Below are 15000 nucleotides of genomic sequence, written 5' to 3'. Positions count from 1 at the left end.
CACCTCCCTGCGCTTTGCGCGCGAACGTTCCCTGTTCGCGCGGCAAAGCCTGGAGGAGGCACGGCCCCGCAGCGTGTTCGAGCGCCCGGTCTACGGGACACCCTGCTTACTTCGAGGGCAACAAGCGCAACGCAAGGCTGCGATCTCGCGCACTTTGCGCACGGCTGGAGAAGCTTTGCTGGCCGGCTTTCGCTCCTCGTGTTTACCGTGCGTTAAAGTTGCGCGTCCGTGGCTCTCGCAGCTCTTGCGCGCCCGGTCGCAGAGAGGAGTACGCAACCTCGACCGCACTTTCCCTGCAGGCTTCCTTCCGACTCGAAGTCCTGCGGCGGTCTCAACGAGGTGCCACATCCTCAATGCAGTCGGTCGCCCCCGTTTCGGTTGGGCTCTGGCACGACGGTCGCCACCGTCTCGCCCTTGAGTGGCCGCTGTTGGCGCTCGCTGTGAGGTGTTCAGCGTGCTGTCCGTGTTGCCGACGCGGTCAAAACGAGTCGACGGCTCACGTTCCCTTGTGCGCCGAAGGCTCTCTTGATATGTGATCCGACCCTCAGACAGACGAAGCCAAGGGAAGACCCAAGGCCGCAATGTGCGTTCAAAGAATCAGTGCTCAGTGTGTCCTGCAATTCACACCAAGTCTCGCAGCTGGCTGCGTTCTTCATCGACCCGAGAACCGAGTGATCCACCGCTTAGAGTCGTGAAAAAGTGTTTGTTCAATTCCGTACAGTCAAAACCAAACGTTTCTGGCACTCGGCCAAACAGTGGCCAAGAAGGGCGCTTTTCAGCGCACGCTTGGACTCCAAAACTCTGCCGCGCCTTTTTCGGCTGCCGCAAATCGAGCAAACGGTGTGTTTCGGACGGCGTTTCGCTTTCGCTACTTGCGAGTGCTTTCGTGGTCCACCCCTCTATAAATACTCGGGAGGCGTCGAAGCCGGTTCTCCAAGCCGGACCCGTAGGTATCGTTGTGTGCTCGCTCTCATTGGCCCGCCTAACCAGAAAATGCCTGCGGTACACCCATTTGGATAAGAGTGCACGCAGATGCGGGCCTCGACGGCTACACATTTCCTCGGGCGGCCGCCTCCCGGCCTCCGTGGAGCGCGGGATGCACGGTCCCATCGACAAGCCTCTCCCGTTTTTACCGTGGCGTCGCGGTTCACCACGGCAGGCGGGTCGGTCTCCTCCGCATAAAAAGGGGGACCCCCGCTTTTTGTTCCACGAAATCGCACAAGCTTTTTTCGCATCCACGGGTTTGCCACCGCACACCAAAATGCCGATCCGGCTGCCTACTTTAGCCAACAGGTGGAGCCAGGCGCGCCGTACTTGCGCGGCACTTCCCACGTCCACCGAAGTCGGTGCCAAGGACCACTTTCGGCGCCGGAGCCGCGTACGAGCCTACTCGAGGCGGAAGAACGAAGCCAGCAAGGGCCTGGCCGCAAGTGCGTTCAATTGTCGGGACGTCCAAGTCCCTCGTTCTTCCGTGCTTCCTCTTTCGGCAAGTCGTTGCGGCACCTTCCCAAAGCGCGCAGACCCGCTAATCGCGACGAGCGCGACGTGGCCGTGCCGCCTTTCCCTCGGCAGCAAGCAAAACGCCTGGCAACGTCGACGCTCCCCTAACCGCGATCTCGCACCGTGTTTCGTGTGGCGAATTCAAAAGCCGGCCGGCGCTGCTGCAACCATTACGGTCGGTACGCATACGCCGCGGAGGGCGGGACGGTCATCGGAGCGTGCGGTTCCTCCATCGAGTACTGCGCACCTCGGCCGTCGCATCGCCGTGCCATGACCGGCCGCGCGTCAACGCGAACCGGTGCCAGCGAGATCCCTCGCCTGCAAGAACCGACCGGCAGCCTCCGTCACCCGAGGACGCGGAGGCGCTTGCCGCGGACGGCGGGACGGTATGCACTGGTGCACAGCGGACCCGTCACATCGCCAGTTCCTTGACCGACCGCCGACGCTTGTGCCGTTCCTCTCGTACTTGGCAGTCGCCGCGCGATTGTCGGGTCTCGTTCTTGCACGCTCGAACGGTCGGGAGGGCACTCGGCTGGCGTTTCGGGAACGCGCAGCCTCGCCTTCTACCGACGTAACCACGACTCGCCGTTCGCGCTCCGCCGCTCCTGTTTACAGTACTAGGCGGTCCCGCAGCGGTCGGGTCGCGCATTTCGAGCGCTTCGAGCCACGGTGCAGTGGCGGGTCGAAAGCCGACCTATGAGTGCGTTGCGCCGTTTGTACCCGCGTCCGCCACCTGGCCGACCGTCCAAGGTCGCGGTGTTGGCGTCCGCTGGGCGCAACAATTTGTCACGGGGTGCCGCTCCACATTCAGGCAGCCCCGTGGGGAAAAGCCGACCCCGCGTCCAAACGGGGTCAGCGGCAGAAAGTGTCGGGCGCAGACGCAGCTGAGGCGCTCACCCTTCACAATCCGTTAATGATCCTTCCGCAGGTTCACCTACGGAAACCTTGTTACGACTTTTACTTCCTCTAAATGATCAAGTTTGGTCATCTTTCCAACAGACCGGCGCAACCGAAAGGCCGCGCCGGACATCGGTCCGAAGACCTCACTAAATCATTCAATCGGTAGTAGCGACGGGCGGTGTGTACAAAGGGCAGGGACGTAATCAACGCGAGCTTATGACTCGCGCTTACTGGGAATTCCTCGTTCAAGGGGAACAATTGCAAGCCCCTATCCCAATCACGAAAGAAGTTCCACGGGTTACCCAGTCTTTTCAGACAGGGATAAAGACACGCTGCTTCCTTCAGTGTAGCGCGCGTGCGGCCCCGGACATCTAAGGGCATCACAGACCTGTTATTGCTCTGTTTCGTGCGGCTAGGAGCCGCTTGTCCCTCTAAGAAGGTTGTAAGGTGCTGGGAACCCCGCACCTATTTAATAGGCTAGAGTCTCGTTCGTTATCGGAATTAACCAGACAAATCGCTCCACCAACTAAGAACGGCCATGCACCACCATCCACCGAATCAAGAAAGAGCTCTCAATCTGTCAATCCTCCCAGTGTCCGGGCCGGGTAAGTTTTCCCGTGTTGAGTCAAATTAAGCCGCAGGCTCCACTCCTGGTGGTGCCCTTCCGTCAATTCCTTTAAGTTTCAGCTTTGCAACCATACTTCCCCCGGAACCCAAATACTTTGGTTTCCCGGAAGCTGCCCGCCGAGTCATTTGAGTAACTCAGGCGGATCGCTGGTTGGCATCGTTTATGGTCAGAACTAGGGCGGTATCTGATCGCCTTCGAACCTCTGACTTTCGTTCTTGATCAATGAAAACATTCTTGGCAAATGCTTTCGCAGTAGTTCGTCTTGCGACGGTCCAAGAATTTCACCTCTAGCGCCGCAATACGAATGCCCCCGTCCGTCCCTCTTAATCATTACCTCGTATTCCAAAAACCAACAGAACAGAAACGAGGTCTTGTTCTATTATTCCATGCAAGTTTATTCAGGCGACTCGCCTGCGTTGAGCACTCTAATTTTTTCAAAGTAAAAGCACCGGCCATCTCGAGGCACACAATGAAGTGCACCAAGAAAGAACCGGCATGATGTTCAGTCCGAGCCGTCGCATCGGGTAGATGCACTACTCGTCTGGAACTGAGATCCAACTACGAGCTTTTTAACCGCAGCAGCTTTAGTATACGCTATTGGAGCTGGAATTACCGCGGCTGCTGGCACCAGACTTGCCCTCCAATTGATCCTCGTTAAAGGATTTAGAGTGTACTCATTTCAATTACGGGGCCTCAAAAGAGTCCCGTATTGTTATTTTTCGTCACTACCTCCCCGTGCCGGGAGTGGGTAATTTGCGCGCCTGCTGCCTTCCTTGGATGTGGTAGCCGTTTCTCAGGCTCCCTCTCCGGAATCGAACCCTGATTCTCCGTTACCCGTAACAACCATGGTAAGCAAGTAACCTACCATCGAAAGTTGATAAGGCAGACACTTGAAAGAAACGTCGCCGGCTCGTGGCCATGCGATCAGCACAAAGTTATCCAGAGTCACCACACAATACGGGCCGAAACCCGATCGATCTTGGTCTAATAAAAGCACCCGTTACCCAAAGGGCTCCAGGCTCACTGCATGTATTAGCTCTAGAATTGCCACAGTTATCCAAGTAGGAAGAAACGATCTAAGGAACCATAACTGATTTAATGAGCCATTCGCGGTTTCGCCTTATTTCGGCATGTACTTAGACATGCATGGCTTAATCTTTGAGACAAGCATATGATTACTGGCAGGATCAACCAGGTAATCGTTCGACTGCGCGTCCGTCCTCGCCTTCGGCGGGCCGGACGCAGTCTGTGTGCGGCGGAGGCCACCTTCAGGCGCCCCAACACGCTTATTTTGCACTCCGAGATGACGGCGTTCGAGCTCGCTACGGCACAACCTTCCCGAAAGACGAGTGGGAGCCGTGCGGCAAGAAGCACGTTCATGCTCGCTCTTTTTCGTTGCATCGACTCGGTCGCGCCGTGCGGGTTGCCCAAGCCCGCTGCACTGTCGGTGGACCGGCCGGAACTAGCAACGGAGCCGAGACTGCAAAGCCGCCAGACGACGGGTCACGCCCGCGTCTTCGGCGCTTTCGCATCTGAATCGCCCGAGGACGACACGGAACACACCTCGATATCGTGGTAAAACGGCACCGTCCGACAACCAGCCCCTAACGCATCAAGCGGATGAGGCTGCAGACGACTGCCGTGGATTCCCCTGGAGCAGACCCGAGGACACGCTTGACGAGGCCGAAGCCCGCCGCATATCAGACACCCGGTCGCTTTCGCGTACGCCGCTCACGAGAACCCCCACATAATAGCAGCGATAAGTACCCAGACCTCCTTGGGCACTAATACGAGCGTACTCGAGAAAATTTCACCGCGGGTGTGCCCCGAAACGTGTGGCACGTTGAGCGTGCCACAAGTCTACGTCGCTCTCAAACCCGCCGAGGTCGTAGAATTTGCGACCCTACTCACGAAATTCCCACCGAGGATACGGCCGCAAACGTACCGCACCTTGGGTAGGCCACGAGTTTGTGCAACACTACGCTGACGGCACAGCACCGAGGTCGTGCGCGCACGCACGGGAAAATTCCGCCGCGGTTTCTGCCGAAAACGTGAGGCACCACGACTCTCCGCAAGTTCGCGTCGACTGCGAAAGACCGAAGTCGTGAACGACGTGTCCGCTACTCGCCGCCGACACGCTGGACACCAAACGTACAACGACTCGACGGCGTCGTAGAGGCCCACGACGCGGTTTTCCTTAACGACGTCTCGGCGTGGCACCGACAGGTTAGAACGGCCGACCAACGTTCCCTGTCCGCCGTTCGGCTCAGTCGAAGGGCTCGGCGACTTCGGCAACGCTGCGAAGCCGCACGGTGACGCACGCCATGTCCCCATTTTTTTTTTTTTTTTCTTTCTGCGTCTGCCGGGGTGCCCCTATAATAGCAGCGATAAGCACCCAGACCGCCGTGGGTCGCTCGCCCCGGCTGACGTGGTTTTTCGTACTCCTGCGGCGGTCGCCGTCAAGCACGTCCAAATACGCTACTTTCGTGGGCGCATTCACGCTCTTTCGCTTCGCCGGAGTGCCAGCACTCACTCTGCCAAAAACGGCGAACATCCGAGCGGCGGTTCCCACTTTTGCGTCGGCGTCGCAAACCCCGCCCCGGCAGACGAGGTTTGCCGTACTCGTGCGACGGTGGCCGGCGGGCACGTCGAAAGACGCCGATATCGTGCGCGAATTGGCGCACCTTGGCTTCACCGGAGTGCCGCCACTGACTCCTCCAAAAACGGCGAAGATCCGAGCGGCGCTTCCCACTTTCGCATCGGCGTCCCGAACTCCGCCCCGGCTGACGCGGTTTACCGTACTCGTGCGACGGTCGCCGGCGAGCACGTGGAAAGACGCCGATATCGTGCCCGAATCGGCTCCGTTCGGCTTCGCCGGAGTGCCAGCACTGGCTCGGCGAAAGACGACGAACATCCGAGCGACGGTTCTCACTATTGCGTACGCGTCGCAAACCCCGCCCCGGCAGACGCACTTTGCCGTACTCGTGCGACGGTCGCCGGCGAGCACGTAGAAAGACGCCGATATCGTGCCGGAATCGGCCCCGTTTGGCTTCGCCGGAGTGCCAGCACTCACTCGGCCACAAACGGCGAACATCCGAGCGGCGGTTCCCACTTAGCCGTCGGCGTCCCGAACTCCGCCCCGGCAGACGCGGTTGCCGAGCTCGTGCGACTAGCGACCGCGAAGCCGTCTCGCGACGCCGCTTTCGTGCGCGGCTCCCACTGCGACCTGGGTCACCCGAGGTCGACGAGCAAGAAAGAATGTCGAAAAAAAATTTTTTTTTTTTTTGCGTCTGCCGGGGTGCCCCTATAATAGCAGCGATAAGCACCCAGACCGCCATGGGTCGCTCGCCCCGGCTGACGTGGTTTTTCGTTTTCCTGCGGTGGTCGTCGTCAAGCACGTCCAAACACGCCACTTTCGTGGGCGCATTCGCGCTCTTTCGCTTCGCCGGAGTGCCAGCACTCACTCTGCCAAAAACGGCGAACATCCTAGTGGCGGTTCCCACTTTTGCGTCGGCGTCGCCAACCCCGCCCCGGCATACGCGGTTTGCCGTACTCGTGCGGCGGTGGCCGGCGGGCACGTCGAAAGACACCGATATCGTGCGCGAGTCGATGCTTCTTGGTCTCGCAGGAGGGCCGCCACTCACTCCTGCAAAAACGGCGAAGATCCGAGCGGCGCTTCCCACTTTTTCGTCGGCATCGCAAACCTCGCCCCGGCAGACGCGCTTTGCCGTACTCGTGCGACGGTCGCCGGCGAGCACGTCGAAATACGCCGATATCGTGCCCGAATCGGCCCCGTTTCGCTTCGCCGGAGTGCCAGCACTCACTCGGCCAAAAACGGCGAACATCCGAGCAGCGGTACCCACTTAGCCGTCGGCATCCCGAACTCCGCGCCGGCTGACGCGGTTGCCGAGCTCGTGCGACTAGCGACCGCGAACGCGTCTCGCGACGCCGCTTTCGTGCGCGGCTCCCATTGCGACCTGGGTTACCCGAGCTCGACCAGCAAAAAAGAAGGTCGAAAAAAAATTTTTTTTTTCTGCGTCTGCCGGGGTGCCCCTATAATAGCAGCGATAAGCACCCAGACCGCCGTGGGTCGCTCGCCCCGGCTGACGTGGTTTTTCGTACTCCTGCAGCGGTCGCCGTCAAGCACGTCCAAATACGCCACTTTCGTGGGCGCTTTCGCGCTCTTTCGCGTCGCCGGTGTGCCAGCACTCACTCTGCCAAAAACGGCGAACATCCTAGTGGCGGTTCCCACTTTTGCGTCGGCGTCGCCAACCCCGCCCCGGCATACGCGGTTTGCCGTACTCGTGCGGCGGTGGCCGGCGGGCACGTCGAAAGACACCGATATCGTGCGCGAGTCGATGCTTCTTGGTCTCGCAGGAGGGCCGCCACTCACTCCTGCAAAAACGGCGAAGATCCGAGCGGCGCTTCCCACTTTTTCGTCGGCATCGCAAACCTCGCCCCGGCAGACGCGCTTTGCCGTACTCGTGCGACGGTCGCCGGCGAGCACGTCGAAATACGCCGATATCGTGCCCGAATCGGCCCCGTTTCGCTTCGCCGGAGTGCCAGCACTCACTCGGCCAAAAACGGCGAACATCCGAGCAGCGGTACCCACTTAGCCGTCGGCATCCCGAACTCCGCGCCGGCTGACGCGGTTGCCGAGCTCGTGCGACTAGCGACCGCGAACGCGTCTCGCGACGCCGCTTTCGTGCGCGGCTCCCATTGCGACCTGGGTTACCCGAGCTCGACCAGCAAAAAAGAAGGTCGAAAAAAAATTTTTTTTTTCTGCGTCTGCCGGGGTGCCCCTATAATAGCAGCGATAAGCACCCAGACCGCCGTGGGTCGCTCGCCCCGGCTGACGTGGTTTTTCGTACTCCTGCAGCGGTCGCCGTCAAGCACGTCCAAATACGCCACTTTCGTGGGCGCTTTCGCGCTCTTTCGCGTCGCCGGTGTGCCAGCACTCACTCTGCCAAAAACGGCCAACATCCGAGCGGCGGTTCCCACTTTTGCGTCGGCGTCGTAAACCCCGCCCCGGCAGACGCGGTTTGCCCTACTCGTTCGACGGTCGCCGGCGAGCGCGTCGAAAGACGCCGATATCGTGCGCTAATTGGCGCTCCTTGGCTTCTCCGGAGTGCCGCCACTCACTCCTCCAAAAACGGCGAAGATCCGAGCGGCGTTCTCCACTTTCGCATCGGCGTCCCGAACTCCGCCCGGGCTGACGCGGTTTACCGTACTCGTGCGACGGTCGCCGCCGGGCACGTCGAAAGACGCCGATATCGTGCCGTAATCGGCCCCGTTTGGCTTCGCCCGAGTGCCAGCACTCACTCGGCCAAAAACGGCGAACATCCGAGCAGCGTTTCCCACTTTCGCATCGGCGTCCCGAAGCCCGCCCCGGCAGACGCGGTTTGCCCTACTCGAGCGACGGTCGCCGGCGATCACGTCGAAAGGCGCCGAATTCGTGCACGAATCGATGCTTCTTGGTCTCGCAGGAGGGCCGCCACTCACTCCTGCAAAAACGGCGAAGATCCGAGTTGCGCTTCCCACTTTTTCGTCGGCGTCCCGAACTACGCCCCGGCTGACGCGGTTTACCGTACTCGTGCGACGGTCGCCGGCGGGCACTTCAAAATACGCCGATTTCGTGGGCGCATTCACGCTGTTTCGCTTCCCCGGAGTGCCAACACTCACTCTGCCGAAAGCGGCGATCATCCGAGCGGCGGTTCCCACTTTTGCGTCGGCTTCGCAAACGGCGCCCCGGCAGACGCGCTCGTGCGACGTACTCGTGCGACGGTCGCCGGCGAGCACGTCGAAAGACGCCGATATCGTGCTCGAATCGACCCCGTTTCGCTTCGCCGGAGTGCTGCCAGTCACGGCGCAGAGAACGGCGAACAAGTGTTTTTTTTTTTTTTCCTAGAATTTGTGTTATAGAAGGCACATTTGATATCGGACGATAATTTTCAACTTTATCACGCGCACCGATTTTCGTGTAGAGGTTTGCAAGTTTATGGGAATTTCTCCACTTGGAATAATGCGATTTAGTAGTACTACGAGAACTTCATGGATGTACTCAAGGGTACGGGGCAAGTCAGTTACGTCAACACCTGCAGATTTTTTACACTTCAAACTGAAAATTGTTGGTTGTGAGTCCTCGTGTGATATTAAAGGCCGATTCGCTAACACATAGAACAAAGAAAGAAAGGAAGAAAAAACGCCCGCGCTCGCTCAAGAAACCTGGGTTCGCAACAAGTGGCAACAACAAGCAACCGAGCGAGTGCGCCAAAACCCGTGGCGGCCGAACAAACGCGAAGTCCCAACCGCGTCAGCCGGGGCGGCACGGGACAGGAAAAATCACTTCAGCCGGGGCGGCGGGGCACCGAATAAACCTCGTCACCTCGTCGCAGGATAAAAGAGGAAACAAAAAGTCTAAACAGCGTCTGCTGGAGCGAATGCGTAATAAAACAACAACAACAACAAAAAAAAAACACCCGCGCTCAAGAAGTCTGCAATCCTCACAAAAGGCGACTGTGACCGAGCAGCGTCAGCCGGGGCCGTGCGGAAACGGAAAAACCGCGACTACCGGGGCGTCGAGGCACCGAAAAATCCACTTCAGCCGCGGCGAAAAAAAAAAACAAAAAGAAAGACGGAGGGGGGGGGGGGAACCACGTCTGCCGGGGCGAAGGAAAAAAAAAAAACGCGTCTGCCGGGGCGAGCCCGGGTGCGGCACCACCGGGAAAACTGTGGCAAACAGACATGGCGATCGAGTGAGTGGGCCGCCAGCCAGGCTCAGCCAAAAAGTGCAAAGTCCGAACTGCGTCAGCCGGGGCGGCAAAAACCGCGTCAGCCGGGGCGGCGCAAAAAACCGCGTCTGCCGGGGCGGCACGAAACCGCGTCAGCCGGGGCGGGGCGAAAACTGCGTCAGCCGGGGCGAAAAGAAAAAAAAAAAACGCGTCTGCCGGGGCAAGCCCGGGTGCGGCACCACCGGGAAAACTGTGGCAAACAGACATGGCGATCGAGTGAGTGGGCCGCCAGCCAGGCACAGCCGAAAAGTGCAAAGTCCGAACCGTGTCAGCCGGGGCGACGCAAAAACCGCGTCAGCCGGGGCGGCGCGAAAACCGCGTCAGCCGGGGCGGCACGAAACAGCGTCAGCCGGGGCGGCGCGAAAACTGCGTCAGCCGGGGCGGCGCGAAAACCTCGTCAGCCGGGGCGAGCGAAAAGGGGGGGGGGGGAACCACGTCTGCCGGGGCGAAAGAAAAAAAAACGCGTCTGCCGGGGCGAGCCCGGGTGCGGCACCACCGGGAAGACTGTGGCAAACAGACATGGCGATCGAGTGAGTGGGCCGCCAGCCAGGCTCAGCCCAAAAAGTGCCAAGTCCGAACTGCGTCAGCCGGGGCGGCAAAAACCGCGTCAGCCGGGGCGGCGCGAAAACCGCGTCTGCCGGGGCGGCGCGAAAACTGCGTCTGCCGGGGCGAGCCCGGGTGCGGCACCACCGGGAAAACTGTGGCAAACAGACATGGCGATCGAGTGAGTGGGCCGCCAGCCAGGCACAGCCGAAAAGTGCTAAGTCCGAACTGCGTCTGCCGGGGCGGCACGAAACCGCGTCAGCCGGGGCGGCGCGAAAACCGCGTCTGCCGGGGCGGCACGAAACCGCGTCAGCCGGGGCGGCGCGAAAACTGCGTCAGCCGGGGCGAGCCCGGGTGCGGCACCACCGGGAAAACTGTGGCAAACAGACATGGCGATCGAGTGAGTGGGCCGCCAGCCAGGCACAGCCGAAAAGTGCTAAGTCCGAACTGCGTCTGCCGGGGCGGCACGAAACCGCGTCAGCCGGGGCGGCGCGAAAACCGCGTCTGCCGGGGCGGCACGAAACCGCGTCAGCCGGGGCGGCGCGAAAACTGCGTCAGCCGGGGCGAGCCCGGGTGCGGCACCACCGGGAAAACTGTGGCAAACAGACATGGCGATCGAGTGAGTGGGCCGCCAGCCAGGCACAGCCGAAAAGTGCTAAGTCCGAACTGCGTCAGCCGGGGCGGCAAAAACCGCGTCAGCCGGGGCGGCGCAAAAAACCGCGTCTGCCGGGGCGGCACGAAACCGCGTCAGCCGGGGCGGCGCGAAAACTGCGTCAGCCGGGGCGAAAGAAAAAAAAAAAAACGCGTCTGCCGGGGCGAGCCCGGGTGCGGCACCACCGGGAAAACTGTGGCAAACAGACATGGCGATCGAGTGAGTGGGCCGCCAGCCAGGCACAGCCGAAAAGTGCTAAGTCCGAACTGCGTCTGCCGGGGCGGCACGAAACCGCGTCAGCCGGGGCGGCGCGAAAACCGCGTCTGCCGGGGCGGCACGAAACCGCGTCAGCCGGGGCGGCGCGAAAACTGCGTCAGCCGGGGCGAGCCCGGGTGCGGCACCACCGGGAAAACTGTGGCAAACAGACATGGCGATCGAGTGAGTGGGCCGCCAGCCAGGCACAGCCGAAAAGTGCTAAGTCCGAACTGCGTCTGCCGGGGCGGCACGAAACCGCGTCAGCCGGGGCGGCGCGAAAACCGCGTCTGCCGGGGCGGCACGAAACCGCGTCAGCCGGGGCGGCGCGAAAACTGCGTCAGCCGGGGCGAGCCCGGGTGCGGCACCACCGGGAAAACTGTGGCAAACAGACATGGCGATCGAGTGAGTGGGCCGCCAGCCAGGCACAGCCGAAAAGTGCAAAGTCCGAACCGTGTCAGCCGGGGCGACGCAAAAACCGCGTCAGCCGGGGCGGCGCGAAAACCGCGTCAGCCGGGGCGGCACGAAACCGCGTCAGCCGGGGCGGCGCGAAAACTGCGTCAGCCGGGGCGGCGCGAAAACCTCGTCAGCCGGGGCGAGCGAAAAGGGGGGGGGGGGGGAACCACGTCTGCCGGGGCGAAAGAAAAAAAAAACGCGTCTGCCGGGGCGAGCCCGGGTGCGGCACCACCGGGAAGACTGTGGCAAACAGACATGGCGATCGAGTGAGTGGGCCGCCAGCCAGGCTCAGCCCAAAAAGTGCCAAGTCCGAACTGCGTCAGCCGGGGCGGCAAAAACCGCGTCAGCCGGGGCGGCGCGAAAACCGCGTCTGCCGGGGCGGCGCGAAAACTGCGTCAGCCGGGGCGAGCCCGGGTGCGGCACCACCGGGAAAACTGTGGCTAACAGACATGGCGATCGAGTGAGTGGGCCACCAGCCAGGCTCAGCCAAAAAGTGCCAAGTCCGAACTGCGTCAGCCGGGGCGGCAAAAACCGCGTCAGCCGGGGCGGTGCAAAAAAACCGCGTCTGCCGGGGCGGCACGAAACCGCGTCAGCCGGGGCGGCGCGAAAACTGCGTCAGCCGGGGCGAAAGAAAAAAAAAAACGCGTCTGCCGGGGCGAGCCCGGGTGCGGCACCACCGGGAAAACTGTGGCAAACAGACATGGCGATCGAGTGAGTGGGCCGCCAGCCAGGCACAGCCGAAAAGTGCTAAGTCCGAACTGCGTCTGCCGGGGCGGCACGAAACCGCGTCAGCCGGGGCGGCGCGAAAACCGCGTCTGCCGGGGCGGCACGAAACCGCGTCAGCCGGGGCGGCGCGAAAACTGCGTCAGCCGGGGCGAGCCCGGGTGCGGCACCACCGGGAAAACTGTGGCAAACAGACATGGCGATCGAGTGAGTGGGCCGCCAGCCAGGCACAGCCGAAAAGTGCTAAGTCCGAACTGCGTCTGCCGGGGCGGCACGAAACCGCGTCAGCCGGGGCGGCGCGAAAACCGCGTCTGCCGGGGCGGCACGAAACCGCGTCAGCCGGGGCGGCGCGAAAACTGCGTCAGCCGGGGCGAGCCCGGGTGCGGCACCACCGGGAAAACTGTGGCAAACAGACATGGCGATCGAGTGAGTGGGCCGCCAGCCAGGCACAGCCGAAAAGTGCTAAGTCCGAACTGCGTCAGCCGGGGCGGCAAAAACCGCGTCAGCCGGGGCGGCGCAAAAAACCGCGTCTGCCGGGGCGGCACGAAACCGCGTCAGCCGGGGCGGCGCGAAAACTGCGTCAGCCGGGGCGAAAGAAAAAAAAAAACGCGTCTGCCGGGGCGAGCCCGGGTGCGGCACCACCGGGAAAACTGTGGCAAACAGACATGGCGATCGAGTGAGTGGGCCGCCAGCCAGGCACAGCCGAAAAGTGCTAAGTCCGAACTGCGTCTGCCGGGGCGGCACGAAACCGCGTCAGCCGGGGCGGCGCGAAAACCGCGTCTGCCGGGGCGGCACGAAACCGCGTCAGCCGGGGCGGCGCGAAAACTGCGTCAGCCGGGGCGAGCCCGGGTGCGGCACCACCGGGAAAACTGTGGCAAACAGACATGGCGATTGAGTGAGTGGGCCGCCAGCCAGGCACAGCCGAAAAGTGCTAAGTCCGAACTGCGTCTGCCGGGGCGGCACGAAACCGCGTCAGCCGGGGCGGCGCGAAAACCGCGTCTGCCGGGGCGGCACGAAACCGCGTCAGCCGGGGCGGCGCGAAAACTGCGTCAGCCGGGGCGAGCCCGGGTGCGGCACCACCGGGAAAACTGTGGCAAACAGACATGGCGATCGAGTGAGTGGGCCGCCAGCCAGGCACAGCCGAAAAGTGCTAAGTCCGAACTGCGTCTGCCGGGGCGGCACGAAACCGCGTCAGCCGGGGCGGCGCGAAAACCGCGTCTGCCGGGGCGGCACGAAACCGCGTCAGCCGGGGCGGCGCGAAAACTGCGTCAGCCGGGGCGAGCCCGGGTGCGGCACCACCGGGAAAACTGTGGCAAACAGACATGGCGATCGAGTGAGTGGGCCGCCAGCCAGGCACAGCCGAAAAGTGCAAAGTCCGAACCGTGTCAGCCGGGGCGACGCAAAAACCGCGTCAGCCGGGGCGGCGCGAAAACCGCGTCTGCCGGGGCGGCACGAAACCGCGTCAGCCGGGGCGGCGCGAAAACTGCGTCAGCCGGGGCGAGCCCGGGTGCGGCACCACCGGGAAAACTGTGGCAAACAGACATGGCGATCGAGTGAGTGGGCCGCCAGCCAGGCACAGCCGAAAAGTGCTAAGTCCGAACTGCGTCAGCCGGGGCGGCAAAAACCGCGTCAGCCGGGGCGGCGCAAAAACCGCGTCTGCCGGGGCGAAATAAAAAAAAAACAAAGAAAAAAGCCCGCGCTTAATCAAAAGAAAACAAAGAAAAAAGCTTGCGCTTAATCAAAAGAAAACAAACAAAAAAAGTTCGCGCTTAAGCCTGGCGGTGGAACCACCGGGGCAAACAGACCTGGCGATCGAGTGAGTGGGCCGCCAGCCAGGCACAGCCAAAAAGTGCAAAGTCCGAACCGCGTCAGCCGGGGCGGCGCGAAAACCGCGTCAGCCGGGGCGGCGCGAAAACCGCGTCAGCCGGGGCGGCGCAAAAACCGCGTCAGCCGGGGCGGCGCAAAAACTGCGTCAGCCGGGGCGGCACGGAAAAACGAAAACCGCGTCAGCCGGGGCGACATCAAAATGAGGAAAAAAAAAAAAAAACTGCCTTAGGACACCTGCGTACACTTTCATGCGTTTGGGCATATCTCTCTGTAACACGCGCGCCCCTCGTTACGCGCGGCACTCTGTTTTCTCCGACACCCATATTTCGGCGGCATGTGGCACGCGCGCCCGTCCCTACGCACGGCACACCGCAGTGCTTTCTCGATATTTTTCTTTTCCTCCAACACCGTCATCTATAGGCTTTTAGTGACCTGTTGCTCGTGGCACAAGTTCGCTTGCTCTGACACCTCTTGCATGCGCACCGTTTTTGCGCACGGTGCTATGCCGCAAAGCACGGCAGTCGCATGCGTTTCTCTCAGGCACCTCTTTTTTGACACAACGCTGTGGTGCTTAGAAACACACGCGCCGCTTTTGCGCACAGAACTCCACCGTACAGCACGGTAGTCACGTTTGTTCCACACGAACAGCAGTGTGCATCGTGCTACGACACTTTGAAAGCTTTTTCTTCCGAGTCTCGACCGCGCTGTTCCTTTCGTACTTGGCGCGA

The 15000-nt window shown here is 61.6% G+C and overlaps 2 non-coding genes across 2 annotated transcripts; both read right to left on the bottom strand.

Annotated features, from left to right (window-relative positions):
- Nucleotides 1-538: 538 nt before the first annotated feature.
- LOC142795648 (5.8S ribosomal RNA) lies at nucleotides 539-691 on the bottom strand. Its single transcript, XR_012893192.1, has one exon. It is a non-coding gene; the product is annotated as a 5.8S ribosomal RNA (ribosomal RNA).
- A 1720-nt stretch (nucleotides 692-2411) lies between these two features.
- LOC142795650 (small subunit ribosomal RNA) lies at nucleotides 2412-4226 on the bottom strand. The gene has a single exon (XR_012893194.1). It is a non-coding gene; the product is annotated as a small subunit ribosomal RNA (ribosomal RNA).
- Nucleotides 4227-15000: the final 10774 nt, after the last annotated feature.

Source organism: Rhipicephalus microplus, unplaced genomic scaffold (assembly GCF_043290135.1).
Source record: "Rhipicephalus microplus isolate Deutch F79 unplaced genomic scaffold, USDA_Rmic scaffold_786, whole genome shotgun sequence".
In the NCBI taxonomy this organism is placed as follows: domain Eukaryota; kingdom Metazoa; phylum Arthropoda; class Arachnida; order Ixodida; family Ixodidae; genus Rhipicephalus; species Rhipicephalus microplus.
The sequence above is the reverse complement of the archived record's forward strand: the minus strand, read 5'-3'. Positions and strand labels throughout refer to the sequence as shown.